This window comes from Quercus lobata, chromosome 8 (assembly GCF_001633185.2).
Source record: "Quercus lobata isolate SW786 chromosome 8, ValleyOak3.0 Primary Assembly, whole genome shotgun sequence".
NCBI lineage: Eukaryota > Viridiplantae > Streptophyta > Magnoliopsida > Fagales > Fagaceae > Quercus > Quercus lobata.
Window position 1 is genome coordinate 47,750,826 of NC_044911.1, and position 5,512 is coordinate 47,756,337.

General features: G+C 31.6%; 1 long non-coding RNA gene across 1 annotated transcript; it reads left to right on the plus strand.

Moving 5' to 3' along the window:
• The first annotated feature begins 2,635 nt into the window (after nucleotides 1–2,635).
• On the plus strand, nucleotides 2,636–5,272 carry LOC115954500. Its single transcript, XR_004083918.1, has 6 exons — nucleotides 2,636–2,776; nucleotides 3,420–3,498; nucleotides 3,945–4,050; nucleotides 4,424–4,458; nucleotides 4,653–4,674; nucleotides 4,801–5,272. It is a non-coding gene; the product is annotated as an uncharacterized LOC115954500 (long non-coding RNA).
• Nucleotides 5,273–5,512: the final 240 nt, after the last annotated feature.

Sequence of the window (5,512 nt, forward strand, 5' to 3'; positions counted from 1 at the left end):
TCTTCACAATCAATAATAAGGTTTACATAGTACAAATGCAATAACAGTGACACATCTAAAACATAGTTAAGGAAAATAGTTCTCCAACAAAGTCACAATTTCTAATGTCAACGTATAATTGGATGCTACCTCGTTTTCCAGATAACTATATGAGGGAGAGAGATTTCAATGAGAAGGAATACTATGCTGGACTGCAACGGAAGTGGGAGTTCCGTGTGAACGAGTCCAAAAAACATAGTTAAGGAAAATAGTACTCCAACAAAGTCTAATTATACCACGACACGATTACTCTTCATCTGACATCTCCACATCTAACTGATAAATGGGATCAGTAAGAAGTGATTGAATGAATTGTGTGTGTTCATACTACCATCCCTCCACTGACTCTCGAATCTCAACTTGGGTCGTATATCGATTAAGACGTATCTTCATTTGATTATTTTCTTCTCTTATGTGGTTCAATGCTTTACGAAATTCATCGATTGTGTCTCTCGGCATCTATGATGCGAGTCGCCGAGGCACTGGCAACTTATAACCAACCAACTCATCATAAAACATTTGATGTTCATGAAATAACCAAGCTCATTCCTGTCTCATGGTATTGTGAACGTAAGCACTATTTCGCAGATTTAGATTGATTGGATAGCTGAACTCATCTTCCAACACCCAGCAACGACCTATAACAGTGAACACATTGTGAGGCCTATAGAGTTGTGGGTTGCTAGAACCAGACATTGACGTTGAATACAATAACATCAATTGATCAAGTTAATAGTGTGCATCAACTGTTGGTAAATAATATAATGCTGCATAAGATGGTACACGACAAAGACATTCATAAATTTGTGTACTATTACATGCTAAAAATGAAATACTAACACTCACATTTGACCATAAATATTAGACATTGTTGTTAATGTCTACACATTGTGTGCAATAAAAAATGTTGTTGTTAATATTTTACTAATGATGAGTATGTACATTCAACTTCTACAAATCTAAAGATTAACTGTTCATTAGTTTTAGCAAATCTAAAGATTTTCATTTTTGTCAATGAAATTTACACCAGCAAAGACCCAATATAACCCAACGTACACACATAACACTCATCACCGTTTCTATAGATTATTGTACATTTCTTGTAGCACTAAACAACTAATATAACCCGAATGTACTCACATAACACTCATTCAAGAAAATACCAAAGCACAAGTAATACAACCTATCAAATAAAAATTCTTCTCTAACAAAAACATACATTATGGTTGATAAACTTTTATAATATCTACAACTACTTTTACTTGCACAATAAAATTCTCTATGTATTTTAAAGAAGAAAATGAGTTTCTCACCTAAGATTATAAAGAGATAACACCAACTTCTGGCAGAAAATTCTGAAAATAAGGAGAAGCTGATCTGAAAATGATGAGGAGATGTAATGTTGCATGAGAAGCTGATCTGTGTAGGTGTGTAGTAAATAGCAAAACAACTCGATTATACTAGAGCCGAGTATATTTTAATAACTCGATTTTCCACTCCTCGAGTTCAGTTCATGTGCAAACAGGTGATATATAGTCCTGTTAGTAACTCGATTTCAGAGTAATCGAGTTCTAGAGTAACTCAGTTTCCCTATTGCCAAGTTCTAAACAGTTACGCGGGAATATTTTATTGCCCAAAAGCCATGCTGGATTACCAGCGTGGCAAGAACTTGCCTAGAACTCGACTTTGTAATAATCAAGTACTTTAAGTAACTTGATTTTAGGGTCATTGTGTATCGAAACAAGGGCACGCTCTTATATAGTTTGGAAACAGGGGTATAATGCCAAATATTTTGCCCAATAGGGGCAAAAGGCTAGAATCTTGGGGAACAAGTATTTTTCTTACTAGTTCACAATTTCCTCCTTATTTTTAAAACCAAATAATTTCACTGTTTATATTTGAGAAATGAACAAATACTTCTAATCTGTTGCTTTCTTAGTCAAATCTAATAGAATATTTCCAAAAAATTATTAGTTGTATACCACAAGAAAGATCAAAAGTTTAATGATTGCATTGTTATTTCTTTAATTGCATTTTTAATCATTTTGATTTCGTTAAGTTTTGTTGAAAAGTAACGGATTAGGGGTTGCTCATTTTTCAAATATAGAAGAGAAAATTTGTTGATTTTAAAGACGTGGAGAGAATTGTGAACTACTCCAAATATAGAGAAAAGTTTTTTTTTTTTTTTTCACTATTTTAATATCTTATGTGAATAATAGTAATGCTGATTATAATATGAGAAATATGTTAAGCTATACAAATCAATCAATCAATCAATGTATATATCATGTACTATATAATAGCAGAATCCTTTTCCCGCAATTAAGGAGGTGTTGCCATATAGGAAAATTGTCCATCTAAAATCCAGCCACGTTTAAGTTAAAAAGCGATAAATTACATTTTTTGGTAATGCTACAACACCGTTTAAAAGCCACTCATTATAAATAAAAAAAATTGACCGGTTTAAAAGCCTCTCATTATATATAATAATAAAAAATAAAAAGTTAACCGGTTAAAATTAGATGTACACCAAGATAGAAATAGAGAGAGGTGATGAGGATATGGAGATAGAAGCAGAGAAAGAGAGAGGCGATGAAATAAAAAAGTTCCAAAAAATGATTTTACAGACCCAAAACCTAGGCAAAACAGAAAATAGAGAAGGCACGAAGTGGGGATTGGGGAGAGAGAAAAATCTGCCACCATCAGAGAGACAGGCCGTGTACCCATAACCAGTAAAGTTATTATTATTTTTTTTTTCCTTTTCATTTTGAAATCTGGGAATTGAATATTACTTAGGTTTTAATTTCTTGGTTGGATTGGTTTAGATTTAGATTTTTTTTAATATTTTACTCATACACTGCACATAACCTATCCCCTCTCTCATCCGTCTTTCTTCTCGCTGCCACTCTCTAATATGCAAACCCAATTCATGAGATAGAGTTCGTAAGAGGGATAATCATTTCGGTACAAATCAAAAGAAAAAAGATTGGGATAGAGAGTGGGATAAAGTTGAGAATAATAATCGTTTCAGTGCAAATCAAAATAATGAGGCCGTATGCCCGCCAAACAATTGTACCTTTTCGTTTGGTTCTTTGGTTTTTGTGGTATTTTGATTATATTGGATTTTGACTAAGGAATTTGGATTAGAATAGGTTTTGTTTTGCTTATTTGGGTTGTATTTGTTTTGGGTATCTACCTACATACATGGCATTTCATTTATGTTTTTTTTAAAATTTTTTATTTTTTTATAATTGATATATATTTCATTACCTCTTCCATATATTTTGGTTTCCTATGTTCTCTTTGTTCATTTTTGTAAAGTTATTTGAGTGCTTTTTTTTTTAATAATAAAAAATAAAAATAATAAGTTTTTATTGCAGTTGTCGATAAAGGCTACGACATTCACTGATCAAAGTGATTGAGGTATGAAATGCATTAGAATGAGTACCAAAATTAAAGGTAAGTTTTTACGAATTTTCCCCTTTATTTTTCCGGTTCTTAATTTATACTTTTGTTAACAAGTGGTTGATTTTGTATTTACATTTAAAAACACCGAAACATTGTCACTTTTTGTTTGGTGCATTAAGGAAACATTTCAATCATATTTTTCACATTTTAGTGATGTTCAGTCTCTCTGATAGGCACCTCTTCTTTCTCCCACCATTTTTCCCCCTAATTTAAATGGTAATTTGACATGCTTACTATTTTTTTTTAATCTCTATTTTTTGTTATTAATTGTTGTGTTTGATTTTGGGGACACAACTTCAAAGCATAAAAACCTAGAACCATTTGAAAACCAAAACTACAAATTGTTTTTTATTTTCATTTTATTTTCTGCTTCCAATTTGTTTTATGTGTTTTCTTTATTTCATATATTTCTTTCTTTTTTGTCTTTCACTTTTTAGGAAACAGAGGTCTCTTCTCACGAAACCTTGCAAGAAGTTGTTCTCCCAGGTCCAGCACAAATTCTGATGTGTACCTCTCATTTCTTTCAAGACTTTGTTTCCTCAAGTAATCCAATTTATTGCTCTCCTAACTCATTATTCTCAACTTTATTCCTATCATCTATTAGAGTTTCAATTTTCATTTGGTTTGGAATTTGTTCTTCTCAAATTGAAGTTGCTGATTTATGCCCAATATGTTTAGAATGAGAATTTAATCTAAAGTTAATTCATACGCACTTGAATATTGTCCAAGCAACTTTGGTTAGACATGGGCTCAAATTGCAAATTTGGAAGTACTAATACCTACGTGTTTAGGAATTTTTTTGTTACATTTGAATTTTACAATGATTCATTAAGTGTTGTTTCTTTTACATGTACACAACTTGTTTGATAAAATTCTTAAGTGATGTTTTGTTGGCCTTTTTTATTCTCTTCCCCAGTGATGCTATTAGCCCAAAGCACTGACTCCTTCAAGGTCACTATTTTCCTCCCTTTCCGACAAAATTGCATCATATAATTATGAATCATTTTAATTTTTATTTAGTTTTACTAATTCTTTTATTTTCAAATTGCTTTTAGTTCAAGTATTGTTGATTTCAAAAGTCAATTTGGATTATAAGACTAAAATCTGCTCCTAAGAATCAGTTAAATTGTTTGTTCGTTTTTCAGATTTCAATTTGCTTCCAATAAGGTTCCATTTCTTTATTTCAACATGTTTTCTTTCCTTTCTTTTCCCCTTTTTTATTGTTGTGTTTTGGTTGCAGAGAAAGTCTTAGATATTTTCAGAAGTATAATATGAGATTTTTTTGATTGGTAGGTGGTTGACAACTTTCATTGTGATTTTATGGTTAGGTTGTGTACATGAAAGCTTTCTGAGACACCATTTAATAAAAATGCAAATTATAGTAGGACACAATGGAGGAAATTATAAGAAAATCAAGGAAGGACAAGTACATAGCCAGTCAAAAAATAGAAATAGGACAAACATCTGTTGAAAGACCTTAATTAACTGCTCTTATATCTACTGAAGATGGAAGAATTGGCAATAAAAGAATGCCGCTCCAAATGCTTCAAAAACGTCAAAAGGGTACTAAGCAGATTTTTTGATTGGTAGGTGGTTGACAACTTTCATTGTGATTTTATGGTTAGGTTATGTACATGAAAGCTTTTTGAGACACCATTTAATAAAAATGCAAATTATAGTAGGACACAATGGAGGAAATTGTAAGAAAATCAAGGAAGGACAAGTACATAGCCAGTCAAAAAATAGAAATAGGACAAACATCTGTTGAAAGACCTCAATTAACTGCTCCTATATCTACTGAAGATGGAAGAATTGGCGATAAAAGAATGCCGCTCCAAATGCTTCAAAAATGTCAAAGTGTACTAAGCAAATTGCATCAAAGAAGAAAAAAAAAAAAATCTGAAGTCTAATGTATTTCAATCTATTTTACAAATAACATACCCTTACAAGCAAGACAAACAAATGGATATACTACCTTACCTTATGAATTTTTATGTATTTCATT